Source organism: Myotis brandtii, unplaced genomic scaffold (genome assembly GCF_000412655.1).
Source record: "Myotis brandtii unplaced genomic scaffold, ASM41265v1 scaffold409, whole genome shotgun sequence".
Taxonomy (NCBI): Eukaryota; Metazoa; Chordata; class Mammalia; order Chiroptera; family Vespertilionidae; genus Myotis; species Myotis brandtii.
Genome location: NW_005365723.1, coordinates 1,143,588 through 1,161,928, shown reverse-complemented (window position 1 = coordinate 1,161,928; position 18,341 = coordinate 1,143,588). Strand labels below are relative to the sequence as shown.

The 18,341-nt window shown below is 51.4% G+C and overlaps 1 long non-coding RNA gene across 1 annotated transcript; it reads left to right on the top strand.

Moving 5' to 3' along the window:
* Positions 1-1,275: 1,275 nt before the first annotated feature.
* LOC106727336 lies at positions 1,276-5,741 on the top strand. The gene is made up of 2 exons (XR_001363502.1): positions 1,276-1,873; positions 1,935-5,741. It is a non-coding gene; the product is annotated as an uncharacterized LOC106727336 (long non-coding RNA).
* The last annotated feature ends 12,600 nt before the right edge of the window (positions 5,742-18,341 follow it).

The following is an 18,341-nucleotide window of genomic DNA, read 5'->3' as shown; positions in this document are numbered from 1 at the left end:
CGCCTCCCGGCTGCTCCATATGCTGATACGTGGTAAACCAGGCCTCTTTCCTCTCAGGCCCCCGCCAGGGTGGGTGCACCCTGCCCCTCAGAACTGGAGCTCCCGCCACGCACCAGCCAAGTGTTTATTTCGCGGAGGGGCTGTGGAATGCACACAGAATTGCAGCAGCAGCCACATCTTGCAGGCATGAGAGTCTTTTTCAATCAAAGGAGACCTTTACAGTGACAGCACACAGAGGTCTATACCCTGAGCACACAATTGAGCCTTAGAACATGCTTCCTTTTGGGGGAAAATGAAGTGAAAGTTCAAAGTCACAGGAGGAGCTGGGAGACCAGACCCCGTATCCCACAAATCCTTGTGTAGCCAGGGATGCTCTGCCTCTGTCCCTTCCTCGGCTGAGAAAAGCCCAGTGGCAGGCAGGCTCGCTGCGTGCTGAGCTGGGAGCCGCCGCGGGGCTGTGCTTTGCTTGGAGGTGCACCTCCCTTTAATCTCCCCCGGGGTCCGGTATCTTGAGCTCATCCCTGGCTCTTTCCTCTCTGAGGGATGGATAATAACCTTCACAAAACTCCACGCAGAAAGAGGCTGTGCCGCCCGCTGGGCTCTGTCACTGAAAAGGGACGGCAGGTGGATTTTGCTGGCAGGCCTGGGATCCCAGACAATTCGTAGCAAAATGGCATCTCCTGCTGCACTGATCTCCACGCCCCCCCCCTGCCCCCCGCTGTTGCTGTCCTGAGGGTGTGCACATCTAAATGTTTTTTAAAGTAAGACCACGTGAAGCCTTCTCCATAAATAGGAGAGTGCGCCCGAAGCGGTACCAGGTGCCTTCCAGGGCCGTCATTAGCGGGGAGGGGGGGAAGGGGGGTCCAGATGCCGAACCAGCGAAGGTGTGAGCGGGATGCCCGCTGAGAAGCGCACCCACCTGAAGGGAACACCCGGCCAGCAGTCCTGAGGCCGGATTACAGCCTCGATGTCACCGCCGCTCATCTAAGCACCTGGCAGGGTGGCTTCTTGGTGAGTTAAATCTCTGGAAGGTCATTTCCTTTAGCTCCTCAAGCAACTGTCAGATGTGATGCAACTGACGCAATGCTGTGCATGACTTTGAAAAAAAAGAAAAAGTGTTTGTTTGTTTTTTAAGTTTGGTTTCAGAGAAGAAGGGAGAGGGAGAGACAGAGAAACATCAATGATGAGAGAGAATCATCAATTGGCTGCCTCCCGTGCCCTGACCAGGAATCGAACTGCGACCTCCTGGTTCATAGGTCGAGGCTCCACCCCTGAGCCATGCTGCCGGGCGGGATGTTTTCTTTTCAAGGCTTGGAAAGATTGGTTGTAGTTCCTGCCTAAAATCGGAGGCTCCTGCAAGCCCATTGCAGCTGGAGGCAACCCAGAATGGCCCCCGTGAAGCTTCTGTTACCCACAGAGCAGAGGACCTTCTGGGTTCTGTGTGTGGGCCCTGCGGGTGAGCTCAAGGGCATTGTCAAAAGGAAATGAAAGCAAGAAAGTCAGGGCAAGAGAATTCTCTCTCTGGATGTGAGAGAACACAGCAGTCCTCTCTCTCTCTCTCTCTCTCTCTCTCGTTCCAGGTGCAGTTAGGGGAAGAATTGCACTCTTTCTCAAGTAGGTTTGATTTTCTGAGATCTCTTGTGTGTATTGGCTGGGGGGGGTGGGGGGGGGGGATGTTGGGGAGGGTGCAGCAGGTAGGAAGGAATTGGTTATGAGGTTGGACTTTCTCTTGAGCATAGTAAGACCTCTGCTCCGTTTCTCAGAACGTGACAATAAGATGAGGGGCAGAGACGAAGCCAGAGGCTTGAGTTGCGGGGTGTGGTCAGTCAGCAGCACAGCAGTCCTGTGTCTGCAGTGGGTGTCAGTGGGCAGTGTCTGCAGACCCTGGTGTGGAATCTTGGTCAGTCAGCAGCACAGCAGTCCTGTGTCTGCAGTGTCAGTGGGCGGTATCTGCAGACCCTGGTGTGGAATCCGTCCACTTACAGGCTTCCTTTCTAAGGCTGTGGGGTCCTCGCCTCCCGTGAGGGACTTTGCCAACCGGGCCTGAACGGGGAGGTGGTTGGACGTGCTGCCCCATCCGAGTTAGGATGATGTGTTAACCCTGTCCCACGGGGAAACCGGGGTGGCCTCAGGGCTGCTTCCATTGGAAATGGCGCCGAAATGAGGCTCCTCAAACATCTTAGGAGGCCACTCCCCTAGAGCCAGCCTCTGCTGAGAGCTTTGGGCTCCTTAGGTAGGCTTTCCCTCCTCCCATTTCTCAGTGACTCCTGGGTCTCTGTTCAGCACCAGGGACAGCGACCACCCCTCCATTCACCCAAGGCTGGCTGTCCTCATGGACCTTCTGTGCCGGGAAGGCCTGGTTTTCCTTCCCTTCCTGCCCAGGGGGTCTCCTCCGAAAAGACTTTCTTCTTAAGTTCAAGTGCCTGCATCTCGCATTCTATTCAAAGCCTGGAGGCTTAGCTGTTTCTGTCACATCCTCGGCCTCCTAAGGAAAGGACAGGGTTTGGGCTCACACACCCAGACAGTTCACTGCTAAGCTTTCCCCAAGCCACGCCCCGTGGTCTCCTGGAAACAAAGACACTCAGACACCCTAGGGCACAGGCACCCCCCAACTACAGTCTTCACAAGGCACCTTCGGCTTGTCCCCTCCCCAGCGGGGGACCGCTTACAGGCAACCCCCTTCTGTTTACGACTGATGCACTGATCCACGTGCAGGTCCTTGTTCGCTCTGTGCATGGGAGGTGGTACCTTCCAGGCCTGAGCCGCCGCTGTGAACTCCGAGGTCTGAAACGGGCCCCGGGCTGCTGCTGTGGGGCTTTTTGGAGACTCAGGCTGGGCACTGCTTTGCATGCCAGCGGCCACCCCTTCATCACGCGTGTGGTCCGGCAGCTCACCACGCCTTAAGCAATCCCGGGGAAAGCGCACGTGGCCCCTCTGGGCCTCCATCGGGCCAGGCTGGCGGGCGCACTGAGGACGGGAGTGCAGCAGGAGCACCAGCGTCATGCTGCTCCGTGCCTGCCCGGCTGTCACGCACAGTAATACGCGGCTCCTGTCAGGATGGCCCCGTGCGGGGAGGCCAGGCGGTCCCTGCACACTTCATCTTAACCGCTGTCTCCTGGTTTACAGGTGGCAGATAGATTCCACTCCCGCTGCCCCTGGACCACCCAGGGCTCTGAACAGCCCCCCACACCCCGTGTGCAGGACATGGGGGTGCTTTGTAAGGTGGAGACAGCAGGCCAGAGACCAAGGTCTGGAACGGCGATGTTTAACCTTGGAGCGAGCGAGGGGCCGGACGCCATGCTTCCCCCACCCCTCATCCTCTTGCGGGCTTCCCGTTCCAGCGCTCACACCCGCCATGAGAAAGAGGCACGCATCTCTGGATTATTGACGAGGGCAGGGTCAACAATCCTCTCTGAGGGTCCTTTAGAATAGGAGCTTTGTTTTCTATTGGAACTAAGGGACAAACCTAGGTTAGGGTCTATATGCACAGGAAGGACCAACTGGGCATTCCCGTCAGAACAGAGAAGAAGGAGTTGGGAGTTGACTGATGGGAATCAACTGGTCCACGGGCCGGGAACGGTGGTCTGAGGCGGGGCTGCGTCGTTAGAAGGAGAGGGGATGTCCGTAGGAGCCTCAGGAGGGAGCAGGCTAGAGAAGAAATCCCTGGAGAGGTTCCCAGTACTTTTTCTGGACAATTCCTAACATTATCAAGGGCGCATCTAGCCCTCTGCCTCCTCGGAGGCGAGCTCAGCGACACGCCTGGGCTCTTAAGGCAAATGCCCCACAGACACCAAAGTCTTGCATTTTCCACTCCCAGCCGCGGCTGGCTGTCCCGAGTGGAATTTTTTTCCCCTTCCCTACTCGAAAGGGACTCGCTTTCAGGAGAAGTGTCCTTCAAACGTCCAGCGCCGACTGGAGGTAATTTTTTGCATGAATGGCTTTTTACGGCTAGGTCTAAAAGCAGAAGAAAACTTGTATTTAAACTAAGTGCTACTTTACATATCTCATTTGGAGGGAAAGGAAGGATTTATTGCCTTGTAAATGCTGTACACAGATTCGTTTCCTACTGGACATCACATGTCCCGTCGTCTTCAGGCTGATGTCCCGAGCAGCCTCCGGGCGGCTGGCAAATCAGCCGGCACCTGCTCCGCGCTCCGGTCGGACGCTGTGTTCTCCGAGAGCAATTTTGCAAATGAAGTTCAGGTGCCGTCGTAGCTGATTTCCACCCTCACCCCGAAGCTTTCTGTACTAAATATATGTAACGTGACTCTCTCTCATCTGATCCTCTGTGTGTGTGTGTGTGTGTGTGTCCCCTCGTTCGTATTCATATATTGGCCATCTGACCTTGAACATGGTGTGCGTGGCATGTGGGCCTGGGATGCGTGCACACACTGGTTCTGAGGCCAAGGTTATCTTACAGAGTTCAGAAAGAAAGAAAGAAAAAAAAAGCTACCACCACTTGGCGTAGCTTGGGAGAAGCTTAGCAGTGGAAAGACACACGGTTGCCAAGCGGGCATTCACTGGCGCAGACCTTGGCCGGGGCAGAGTCGAGGCGTGCTCAACTGCGTTTCTTTTCACCTCCATGGGTTGTTCCTCGGTCCTGTTTCATGACTGAGAAATCTCCCTCCATCATGCTGGTCTGTTGCCCTCCCCCCTCCACCCCCAGGCTGCTGGAAAGTGTTGGTCATGCTGGCTTCCTAGCATTTAGATCCCAAAGTTACTGACTTACAATGGGCGGCTGAGGATTTTAGCAAACATGGGGTTCACCCATCGTGCCCCTTCTTTGAGGGAATGTCTTTTTTATTTTTTTAAGGACAACTAACCCCCATTGGCTGTGCTCAGTTTATTTGCATCCCGGTGAGTCTTGGAGAATCGCTTTCGTTAACATGATGACTGTATTTGTCTCTGGAGAAGAGGCTCGCGGGCAATGTCAAATTCTCATGTAAAGGTGTTCTTTATGCAAAAAAATAAATAAAAGGGTTCTACCTTGGTCAGGGGGCCCCAGGGTAGGGGGGACGTGTTGTCAGTCCATATCGAGGGATGTGTTGAAAGGGCAAGAGCTCTCCCATCTGGGTCCCAGCCCCACCCGTCCTTCCTCCCCAACCTCAAAAGAAAACAGAAAAATTATTTTTTTAAAATCGCATTAATAACTTATGTTTAATACAAAAGGATGATGTAACGGTGTCACCAAAGGTCATTCCTCCCACTGTGCATGTCCTCCACTCTCGGCCCCGCCCCCGTCACCCCATCCTCCACCCTCACGCTTCCACCCCGAGCCAACGTGGGTCTTCGTGGGAACCAATAGGCGTTGGCGGGACATGTGGGGGCGGAGCCTAACGCCATGTGGGGGTGGAGCCTAAACGCCACGAAGCTCATGAAAACCCGCCCATTCTTCACTTTCCAGTGGGTAATCGCTACCCAAAGGCACACCCTTTTCTTGGTTTCTGTCGAAAAACATTTTATACATATATATGTATATATGTGTGTGTATGTATGGCCCTATGTATGTATATGCACATGTACATGTATATATGTATATACCCACCACCGGTATAAATAGAACGTGCGCGAGCGTTGTAAATACCCCTCGGCCATCTGTCCGTCCGTCTCCCTCATGGTATCATATCTTCAGTGTTACGTTAACGACTCCATTTACTGAGTGATGAAATCGTGTGTAGACTGTATCCTCCTGACATAGTTTATGTAGGGTCTCTTCTCAAATAAAGTTATAAAACACCCGTGCTCTCGTCTGAACTGGATTCATTCCTTTTTTAATTTTTTTGCAGTGACCACCACATTTTATTTTGCAAGGCTGTTCCCTAATTGCAATGAATTTTCAATCTATTTAATAAAAGCCTAAGCGACCATTACAGCAGAACGTCAGTCGGACATCCTCCGAGGGGTCCCAGACTCTGAGGGGGTGCAGGCCGGGCTGAGGGAACACCCGTCCCCCCCCCTCCAGTGCATGAATTTCGTGCACCAGGCCTCTAGTCTTTAAATAATACAACTAGATAACCATTCAGAGTAAGCACGGTCCTGGATTGGAGGCTATCAAGGAATGACAATTAAACACATGAACAAAGATCACGTCACCTTCGCAGTCGGAAAACGATGTGTCCACCCTCCTTGAAATCCTTCAGGAATAAGTCAGCAACATGTATTCACATCAGCACGGAAGGGTGTTGAATATAAAGGTCAAGTTTGAAGGTGGTCAAGTCCAATATTGTGCAGAGACCGTAGGATCCAATGTGATCTTGGGAGCCGGGCCACGGGTTTGCTGAGGGTAAACACCGCCTGTACGGTGCTCAAGGACGCCCTTGGCTGGCGGTGGGGCCAGACGATGTTCCCAGAAGAACATCCGCACGTCACGCGCACGTGTGTCCTTTGAGGCAGGGCCCAGGGACAGGATGGACCACCTCCGGCTGCACATCCTGGTGCCGTCCTGTGGCCCCACACGGATCCTCACTAAACTCCCCCGTTCCAGTCGTTCCAGGTGAGTTCTCCAGGTAGGATAACCACGCGCTCTTATGACACCCTCGTAGCCCAAAGATACTAGGGTTCTTGGGCACACTCGCTTTAAAGCTCCCCCCCCCCTTTTCCAGTTTTCTTTCTCTATATCTTTCTTCTTCATACAATACATTTTCCTTTCATGAGATTCCAAGACTTGTTCCCATCTATGTCTTTCAAAGGCGTAGATGGATGGTAGGGAAGAGGCACATGCTGTCATTCTCCTCATGAGAGTCCCACGAGGCGTAGAAGGGTTTAAGTCGGGGTTGCCCCACCTCATCGCTGCTGATACTTTGGATCCAAGAGTTATTTTTTTAAATATATTTTTTTGGTTGATTTCAGAGAGGAAGGGAGAGGGAGACAGAGATAGAAACATCCATGATGAGAGAGCATCATTGATCGGCTGCCTCCTGCACGCCCCACACTGGGATTGAGCCCGCAACCCAGGCATGTGCCCTTGACGGGGAATGGAACCGTGACCTCCTGGTTCCTAGGTGGACGCTCCGCCACTAAGCCACACCGGCCGGGCCATGTCACTTGTTAAGAAGAGTGTAATTTCTGTGTCTCTGGGTGGTGAGAAGCCCAAATAGCTTTCTCAAAGGTTATGTCCCCGTGAAAGCAGCCAGCCCACCTAAGGGGCAGACACTTGACCTTTCCTGGTCCCTGGTAATAAATCACAGTTTTCATCTGGCCTTTGCCACATGGTCACGTAAATTCCAAGGTCAGAAAAGGGCCTGGGACAAAGGTCCCCAGCGTCTCAACGCCTCTTGATGAGTAAGTGGAAGGTGCCTTAAGTCCCCTTGCGGTGACAGGCGTGTAACACATACTGAAGAGACGTCTGTGGACTTGAACTGGATTTCTCATCCCCCAAGGGCCCATCACTCGGGCAGTGTTCGCAGTGTGACGCGCGCTCCAGCCTCCTTGTGAAAACAGACTCAGATTCCCACGCAGCCCGGCACCGTGGGAGGGAGGAGGGACTAGCTCAGTGATGGCGAACCTTTTGAGCTCGGCGTATCAGCCTTTTGGAAAACCCTAACTTAACTCTGGTGCCGTGTCACATATAGAAATTTTTTGATATTTGCAACCATAGTAAAACAAAGACTTATATTTTTGATATTTATTTTATATATTTAAATGCCATTTAACAAAGAAAAATCAACCAAAAAAAATGAGTTCGCGTGTCACCTCTGACACGCGTGTCATAGGCTCGCCATCACTGGTCTAAACTATATGACATTAAACTGATGGAAGCTGTTAGCAGAGCCCAGCAAGGACCCACGATTCAGAGTCAGAATGATGGACTTGACAATAAGCTAAGTGAGTGGGAGACACTGCCATTCACAGGATGTTCAGTGGTGAAAGGAACAAGAAATCAAGCCCACAGCATCTACTAAATGCAAAAAGATTTACACATGCGCCTTTTAGATAGCAGGCACACGGAACTTCCAATGGCGTGAGGTTCTCAGCAATCTTCCAAATGTAAACAAAAAAAAATGTGTGTTAGCTTATGTTTTTTGTACAGGTCAGGCTCTTCAAACTATTTTTCATGTATTAATTTGTTGCTATTTCACAGCTAGGTTATCAATTTTAATTTGCATAAGGATATGCTGATTAGCCAATGGGAAGGGTAGCGGTCGTACACCAATTACCATGTTTCTCTTTTATTAGTGTAGATATTTAAATGCCATTTAACAAAGAAAAATCAACCAAAAAAATGAGTTCGTGTGTCACCTCTGACACGCGTGTCATAGGTTCGCCATCACTGGACTAGCTCCTCTCCAGCACGCGGCTGCCTCTGCATCAGGGGCTTCCCGTGGCCACATCTCTGCAGAATTGAAGGCAAAAGTAGATGTTGCTCAAGGTAGGATTTTAGGTGCCTCAGGAGCCTAGGCCTGGGGGCTTGGCCTTTCCACTGTCGTCCAGTGCTGGCCGTGGCTAAAGGGCAGGGAGAGTCCGTGGGTCCCGCCCGCATACCCGAAACCCTCCACCTCATCCTTCTCCCGGAAGCCCTTTCTACTCCACCCCACCCCCCACAAAGGCCTAGGAGGCCCTTCAGATTGTCCTCACACCCTCCTGACTCATTATCTGCCACTCGTCTTAGGAGACAATGGGAGGACAGGGTAAGGGTATGGACTTCTAGGTCCAGAAGGTCCTTGATTGACAATCCCACTCACGCACTTGCCTGTAGCCAGGCTTCCCAGGTCCGTAACACCGGTACAGCCTCCCACGGGGACGCATCGTCCTGTGCTGGAGGGCATGGCGTATGCTGCGGCTCACAATGGCAGCGTGCTCCTCTGAGATCGTCACCTTCCTAGGACGCAGGGACACAACAGTCTGACAGATGAACCTCAGAAACGGCAGAGGGCCTTCCCGAGACTGACCCGGGGCACCTGGATCAGCACCCGCAGCGGCAGCGGGAGAAACGCACTCATTAGGCACAAGGGAGGAACAGACTTAGGGAAGCGGGTGTCCCCGAGCGGTGATGGTCAGCATGGATCTGGGATGTGTATGGGAGTGAGCTCCTGGAAATATTTGAGGCTCGCAGACACAGTCCTCTATGACTTCCGGGTGCAGTGGGGCCCTTTGCCTTGCTCCTGTTGGGGTGTGTAAGGCTCCTGAGCTGTTCCCCAGGGAGATGTTCGCTTTTTGCCTCTCTCTCCCCCATCCCCGAGGTTTGCAGTGTTCTCGATGATTAAAATCACCGGTACGTAGCCTAAGTATTAGAAAACTGTGCTATTACCTACCTACCCTTCTCCCAGCCAACTACAATTCAGGTCAGTGAATGTCAACGTGTGCGCCCCCAACACATGCAGATGACTTCGCTGAGACATGAGGTTTGGAAAACCCTGGAAGGCCTTGGCCCTTCCGTTAATCTCTAGGGGTTGGGGGTGCAGGCACGTTCACAGCTAATCATGACCCTGGGCAGAGGGTGGCCACATCCACAGGAAGCCACGCGGGAGTTGAGGAAGAACTGAATACCCACAGGTGGGGGGAGGAAAATTTTTTAAGGGTAGCGGTCGTACGCCAATTACCATGTTTCTCTTTTATTAGTGTAGATATTTAAATGCCATTTAACAAAGAAAAATCAACCAAAAAAATGAGTTCGTGTGTCACCTCTGACACGCGTGTCATAGGTTCGCCATCACTGGACTAGCTCCTCTCCAGCACGCGGCTGCCTCTGCATCAGGGGCTTCCCGTGGCCACATCTCTGCAGAATTGAAGGCAAAAGTAGATGTTGCTCAAGGTAGGATTTTAGGTGCCTCAGGAGCCTAGGCCTGGGGGCTTGGCCTTTCCACTGTCGTCCAGTGCTGGCCGTGGCTAAAGGGCAGGGAGAGTCCGTGGGTCCCGCCCGCATACCCGAAACCCTCCACCTCATCCTTCTCCCGGGAGCCCTTTCTACCCCCCAACAAAGGCCTAGGAGGCTCTTCATAGAGTCCTCACACCCTCCTGACTCATTATCTGCCATTTGTCTTGGGAGACAATCGGAGGACAGGGTAAGGGTATGGACTTCTAGGTCCGGAAGGTCCTTGATTGACAATCCCACTCACGCACTTGCCTGTAGCCAGGCTTCCCAGGTCAGGAACACCGGCACAGCCTCCCACGAGGACACATCGTCCTGTGCTGGAGGGCATGGCGTATGCCGCGGCTCACAATGACAGCGTGCTCCTCTGAGATCGTCACCTTCCTAGGACACAGGGACACAACAGTCTGACAGAGGAACCTCAGAAACGGCAGAGGGCCTTCCCGAGACTGACCCGGGGCACCTGGATCACCACCCGCAGCGGCAGCGGGAGAAACGCACTCATTAGGCACAAGGGAGGAACAGACTTAGGGAAGCGGATGTCCCCGAGGGGTGATGGTCAGCATGGATCTGGCATGTGTATGGGAGTGAGCTCCTGGAAATACGTGAGACTCACAGACACAGTCCTCTATGACTTCTGGGTGCAGTGGGGCCCTTTGCCTTGCTCCTGTTGGGGTGTGTAAGGCTCCTGAGCTGTTCCCCAGGGAGATGTTCGCTTTTTGCCTCTCTTTTCCCCATCCCCGAGGTTTGCAGTGTTCTCGATGATGAAAATCACCAGTACGTAGCCTAAGTATTAGAAAACTGATATTACCTACCTACCCTTCTCCCAGACAACCAACTGCAATTCAGGTCAGTGAATGTCAATGTGTACGCCCCCAACACATGCAGATGACTTCGCTGAGACATGAGATTTGGAAAACCCTGGAAGGTCTTGGCCCTTCCGTTAATCTCTAGGGGTTGGGGGTGCAGGCACGTTCACAGCTAACCATGACCCTGGGCAGAGGGTGGCCACATCCACAGGAAGCCACGCGGGAGTTGAGGAAGAACTGAATACCCACAGGTGGGGGGAGGAAAATTGAATGGGCTTTGAAGGCAGAGAGCCCAGGGCGGGGTCTGGGGCAGGACAGAATACCCAGCAGCAGGAAGGGGCAGGGCCACAGCAGAGGGCGGGGCCTGGGGCAGGACAGCATGCCCAGCAGCAGGAAGGGGCAGGGCCACAGCGAAGGGTAGAGCATCTTTTTTTCAGGGACCCCCCCATTGGGCCTGCTGAAAGGAAGAACTACCATGTCATGACCTCCAGCTTCTCGCCAGCATGTCCACTGCAGCTTCTCCAGCCGTGGACGGTACTCCCGCTCGCCTGACCCTGGTAAGTGAGATTCCAGTGGGGTCCTCAGGACCGGAGTTTTGTATCTTGTTTCTGCTCCCTGTGGACTGGCTGGCTTGGGCCTCAGTTTCCCCTCCTGTCACACGTGCCTCCTAGCGCCTGCTGTGGTGATTAAACACATGAAACATAAGCGCACCGATTTTAGAACGCGGCGCCTATACAGCATGTTCCTTTCCTTGGGGAAGACCACGGTGAGGGCCCCACTGCAGCGGGTCTGGTTATGTCAGGGCGACAGCCACAAGCTCTCTCCATTGCTGGCCCCGGAGTGTTCTTTGCTGTTGGTTAGTGTTTGTCCCTCTCTGTTTACAGAGAAGCCCTGAGAAGGTGCAGCAGCTATTTGCAAAATTCATTTCGAGCGCTTGAACTTGTGGCCCAGGACAAGAGAAATGGGGAGGTCTTTATTTTTAATTTTCCTTCTTGTGATGTTTTGGGGACAATTTGTAATGGATGAGCATTTTATTGAAAAAAAGAGCAGTTACTTTCCTCTTGTCTGCAAACGCTGCCTGGGTAGCCAAAAGGAATCCCAGGCCCATGTGCAAACGCTGCCGGTCCCTTGCTCTCCAGTTCCACACCCACCAGCCTTATCTGATGAGAGTCCCTTCCCGGCTGTGCAAGGGAGAGCAGACAGGGCCCCACATTGGCTCCTGGCTCCTGGCCAGGGTATTTCAGCTCTTCCTCTGACATGGTTTGAGTGGGGTGTCTTATTCCCCCAGGGCTCGGAGGAGGGAAATTCCTGACCGTGTAATTACACGCTGACCTCCTGAAACGTACCCTGCTCTCGCACTTGGCATGGGCAACGCTGTTCTCCCCGTCCTGACTGGGAGCCTTGTGCTGGATAGAGGGGAAAAGACTTCTCGTTTTACCTCCCCTCCCACCCTACCCCTTTTTTTCAGCAAGAACTGCAGGCAGCCCTCGCTGGCTTGCTAGGACTTGGGGCAGGCATCTTCTGTGTCTGAACTTAACAAATTATAATGGAGCCCGGCCGTGGTAGCTCCGTGGTTGAGCGTCGACCCATGAACCAGGAGGTCACATGCCCGGGTTGTGGGCTCAACCCCCAGTAAGGGGCGTGCAGGAGGCAGCCGACCGATGATTCTCTCTCATCATGGATGTTTCTACCTCTCTCTCCCTCTCCCTGCCTCTCTGAAATCAGTAATAAAAATATATTTAAAAAAATTGTAATGGAGCAAAGCAACAAGGCCCTTGCCTGCCTGAAACGCAGGCTGTGAACCAGGGCCCCCGTGTGCGCGTCCCCAGGACGCCTCGGCCAGACGCAACACTCGCCGTTGTTTCTCGAGTCAAGCAGGCCCCGGGCTGGGAAGAGAGGCAGGTGAGTCCAACCCAGTAAAGGGTTCGCTGCCCTTGCGCTGGACTGAATGCATCTTTTTTTTTTTTTAAATATATTTTATTGATTTTTTACAGAGAGCCCTTGCCTGCCTGAAACGCAGGCTGTGAACCAGGGCCCCCGTGTGCGCGTCCCCAGGACGCCTCGGCCAGACACAACACTCGCCGTTGTTTCTTGAGTCCAGCAGGCCCCGGGCTGGGAAAAGAGGCAGGTGAGTCCAACCCAGTAAAGGGTTCGCTGCCCTAGCGCTGGACTGAACGCATCTCGTCCTGACGGTAATTGCAGAGTTGGACTGGAATTGTGTTCTTGTGTTTGGCTTTGTTTACATTAGCGCTGTGTGCGGTGTTTTCCCCAAGTAGTGGTTTCAAAGGGTAATTTACGTCTGCCGTCCCATCCTTCACAGAATCGGCTGATCAGCCAATTAAAACAAACATTTCGAAAGTAGATGAAGTGAAAAACAGGTTGTTTTCATCACTGCCTCGGATTGTTTGCACGCATTACACGCCCGTGACCTCCCTGAGGGGAACCTGCTCATTCCACGGGGGGATAGAACTCCAGCTGGGCCTCGGACGCCGGGACGTCTTCACGTACTTGAAACCTTTTGTTTAATTTAGGACAGTGGTTCTCAACCTGTGGGTCGCCAACCTGTGGGTCGTGACCCCTTTGGGGATCGAACGACCCTTTCACAGGGGTCGCCGAAGACCATCGGAAAACACGTAGATAATTACATATTGTTTTTGTGATTAATCACTCTGCTTTAATGATGTTCAATTTGTAACCATGAAAACACATCCTGCATATCAGATATTTACATGACGATTCCTAACAGCAGCAAAATGACAGTTATGAAGTAGCAACGAAAATAATTTTATGGTTGGGGGTCATCACAACATGAGGAACTGTATTAAAGGGTCGCGGCATTAGGAAGGTTGAGAACCACTGATTTAGGAGATGGCTTATCTGACATTTTCCTTGAGTTTGTAATCTGTTCGTAAGTACACTTTAAAGTTGCACGGTCAGACCTCGTCCTTCCTCGAAGATCTCCCATCTCAATTCGGTTCTCGACCAAGTTGTTCAGGGAGTCTTGGTTGTTGAACAAAATTTCGGTTTTTGAACCAAACTTCGGTTTTCGAACCGACCACCCTTTCAAGCTGAGACCTCAGCCCGACAGGAAGGGTCTCTCAGGCAACAAACAAAAGCGAGGGTGCTTTTGTGGCTGGAAAAATCAATGATGAGCACAATTTTACAATGTAAAGAGGCCATTGGGAGTGCTGGTGTTGCTCAGGGTGCGAAAGCAACGATCCATGATCACGGCCAGGGAAGAGGCAGAAAGGCTGTTGTTGGTTTCGGGTAAATGAAGAGCAGTGAGCCTGGGACAGCATTTGAGAGGCAGGGATCTATGAACCAGCAAAGATGCCGCCCGCTGAACTTCAAGACACCCCCGAACCCAGGGCTAAAAGTGATTTCGTGTAAGGCTAGAAGGGGGTGGTCCGACAAGTTTAAGAAAAGAAGTGTTTGCTCATATATTAAACTACATTCGACGTGCCCTGTCGATAAGAAAGGTTAAAACAGGGAATCCCTAGGCGGTCCGGAACAGACTGATTCAATTCACATTATTTCTAATGGGGAAAAAAAATGATTCTGTTTTCAAACAAATCGCTTCTCGAACAGAACAGCCCTTGGGAACGAATTAAGGCCGAGAACCCGGGTCCCACTGTGCTGCTAGCCCAGTGACGGCGAACCTTTTGAGCTCGGCGTGTCAGCATTTTGAAAAACCCTAACTTAACTCTGGTGCCGTGTCACATATAGAAATTTTTTTATATTTGAAACCATAGTAAAACAAAGATTTATATTTTTGATATTTATTTTATATATTTAAATGCCATTTAACAAAGAAAAATAAAAAAAATGAGTTCGCGTGTCACCTCTGACACTCGTGTCACCTCTGACACGCGTGTCATAGGTTCGCCATCACTGTGCTAGATGAAGCCTCGAGGTGCCTTCTCTTCCCATTTCTTCCCTTTCTTCTCCCATCAGTGTCCCTTCCGTAGAGGGATCCACTGTGTGCGAGCTAAGGATGCCCTTTCAGACTTCACAGATAGAGAGCGATTCCATCTCACTGTGCCTAACCCACAACTCGCTGTCTTCACTTACCGATGTATGTGTAGGAGTTCTTCCCGTGACAACACGTGGAAGCCTTACCTCCTCTATGATGCAGTACATTGAGTTCCGTGGCGTGAATAGGCCGGAGCCGATCAAGTCATTTTTTTATTGATGGACCTTTATGATGATTTTAACTATTTTTTTCTACTATGACTATGCAATGAAAATCCCTGTCTGGGCCACTTTGCATCGACGACAAGGACTTTTCTAGGGTTAGGGACCGAGAATTGAAACTTCCGGGTGCAAGGATATGCATATTTTAAAAATTCTGATAGAAACGGCCACACCCACCTCTGAGAATGTGGCACCACTGTACACCCCCATCCACAGTGTTTGAGGACCCGTTTCCGCACACCCGCGCCAACGCTCGCTCCGATGACTCCTTCCACATTTTATAACCTCGCGAGGGGAAGCGATATCTCATTGTTCTTTTAATTTGCCTCTTCATTTGGTTACTAATGAGGTGGAGCCACGTTGCATTTGCCGAGATCTCTTTGAGGTTGAATTTTTAAAATTGTATTTTATTTTAATAAATGAGCGCGTGTCCGTAGTATAAGACGCCAACTAGCGCTGAAAGGGTTGAAATGAAGAGGAAACGCCAGCGCCCTGCTTCCCTCTTTTTTTCTGTTGTTTTTCTTACCCAAGACAAAACCTTGCAAATTTTAGGACTGTTTCTGCTGGGTTTTGCTTTCATATTTCTTTTTCTACAATATATTTTGATTGCTTTCAGAGAGGAAGAGAGAGAGAGGAAGAGAGAGGGATCAATGATGAGAGAGAATCATGGATCGGCTGCCTCCTGCACGTCCCACACTGGGGATCGAGCCCGCAACCCGGGCATGTGCCCTGACCAGGAATCGAACCCTGACCTCCTGGTTCATAGGTCGACGCTCAACCACTGAGCCACGCCGGATGGGATGGGCCCAACATTTCATGTTACCTTTTGTAACTCTTCTCTAGCCTTCTTGGAAGACTCCTGTTGTTTATAGCATCCCCCTCCCCTATTGTTTATCAGACACCAGCTTCTGAAATGTTGGTTCTAGCCTTCAAGGCGGAGAGAGAGCCAGGAAAAGTTATTATTTTTCTAAACGTGAGAGGCAAGACTTGCGCATTAGGAAAGCCAGGGAGGAGAAGTTAATAAAATATCTGTCCCCAGTAAGGAGGGCAGCTCATTACAGAGCCGTAGGAAAAAACCAAAGGGCTCTGACTTATTTTTGAAATTAACTTTTACTTTCAGAAAGCATTTCAGCTTTTTTTCCCCCAAGTAACCAGAGTGAGGGCCACACGTGAAATAAAGAGAGGAAAGTGTTTATTGAGGATTTCTTTAAAGAAGAAGTATTCCCAATCAGCTACTTCTGATACATACACTTGAAATCCTATATTATTATCTCTGCAAATTGTGGGAAAAATGAAATGGAAAGGTCTAGCACTGATTCAAGGGCACACACACATACGCACACCTATATATATAAAAGCCTAATATGCAAAGTGTCCTCTTGGGAGTTCAACGGACTGGGAGTTCGATCACTCGCTATGACATGCACTGACCAGCAGGGGGCGGCGCGGAATGAAGGCAGGCCCCGGCCGTTAGGGACCCTACCCATGCATGAATTTTGCGCACTGGGTCTCTAGTGTGTGTGTACATTTTAATTTGCCTCTTCATTTGGTTATTAATATGTATGGAGAGAGATGCTAGCTGGCATAGATGTGTCTAAATAAGGCATCATAGATTGGGTCAAAATAAAGAAGTCAAACCAAATGATTATCATCTCCAGCCAGTGCCATTTGAGCTGGGTATTGCATTGAGTCTAACTTGTTTTGGAATTCGACCAGAAGGCCCTGGCTGGACTCTGATACGGTCCATCTTTCCTCCTGGGGGGCAGGGTGGGCGGGCAGGTGTCTGGCTCGGGGGCTGCCGTGGGAGATGGAGGAGTGACAGGGGTGACCAGATGCAGGGGGCCCTGCAGACGGAGTGCAGAATCAGGCCTCAGCTAGAGCCAAGGTTCGTAACACTGCATGTGAATGTGGGAAAAAAAATAGTAAAAGAACCAACATTTCATAATAGTCATTCTGAACGTTGGTAACAGAAGCCATTTTTACTTTCCAATGTTAGTTGTCTGCATTCATCTCCAGAGGGGGGGTGTGGCGATATCGACAAGAATAAGTGAAACACTTTTTTGTTTTGTTTTTCAAGAAAAGAGGAAATATTTTGATAATTTGCACATAGGACCAGGCACATAAAAGGTAACTGGTTTTCAGGAGAAGTTTCTAGGCAACAGAGACGAGGAAAGGAAAATTGTTCAGACTCTGAACCGTCAGTGGTTGTCTGGGCGCTCTTATTGCTTTATTTCCAAAGAATGGAAACTATTTGTGTCCTGTTAATGGCTCACTTGTGATTATGGGCCTGAAGCATTATTTCTTTGGAAAGGTCTTAAAGTGGTGGGTTGTTTTTTTTTTAATGTTTATTGTTGAAAGTATCACAGATGTCCCCTTTTCCCCCATTGACCCCTTCTAGCCTGCACCCCCGCCCCAGGCCTTCACCACACTATTGTCTGTGTCCAGGGTTCATACATATATGCATATAAATTCTTTAATTAATCTCTTTTCACCCATCCAGCCCCACCTTCCTTCTGAGATTTGACAGTCTGTCAGTCTGTGCCATGCTTCTCTGTCTCTGGATCTATAGAGTTTGCTCACTGCCTTTCTGTCGGAGTGGGCGGGGCAGGGGGTGGAGAAACGGGACCAGGAGGGTACCTGTGCTTAGGACGCATGTGCTCAGAGGACTGGACACCCAGGTGTGCTGCTGCTCCTGCCTGGAGGCCTCACGGACACGCTGTGTAACACAAACAAAGAGCAGCAAGTAAACCCTGGGCCCCGGGGGTGACGCCAACACAGACACGCACGTGCGCAGACAGTTTGCAATGTGGTCCCAGGCAGCCGACTCCGCAGCCATTGTTTCTCGCAGGATCTCGGGTTTGGCCAGGAGCTCCAGTTCAGCAGTGACCGAGCCATCCCTCCGCATCCTGGCTCTTCAGGCACCTGGGCGGCTGCTTGTTAGTCTGTGGCTGTTGTTCTTGTTCTAGGACAGCGGTTCTCATCCTGTGGGTTGCGACCCCTTTGGCGGTTGAACGACCCTTTCACAGGGGTCGCCTAAGACCATCCTGCATATCAGGAATTTACATGACGACTCATAACAGTAGCAACATTACAGTGATGAAGTAGCCACAAAAATAATTTTATGGTTGGGTCACAACATGAGGAACTGTATTTAAAGGGCCAGAAGGTTGAGAACCACTGCTCTATGGGGAGCTGTGTATCTCCTTGGGGCCCTGGGGTACTCCCCAGAGGGGAAAGTGGGTCACACCTGTCCACAGCCCAGAGGACACATGGCGCCAGGGGTCTAGCCACCCTTTCGCTCCTTCCCTGTGGGCAGGAAACCACGTTGACCAGGACCCACAGCACATGGGTGCTCACCCATCCCCCAGCTCATCCTCGGAACTAAGGGAGTGGACTTAGCAGGGGTGGCTCCAAATTGTCTCCTCATCCAGGTGACAGGCAGCGCCAAAGCTGCAAAGACGTGTCCCTAGGAACCTCACGTGTGCCAAGCTCCCCATTCCAAGGCTGGTCACAGCCCAGGGGGAGGTGGG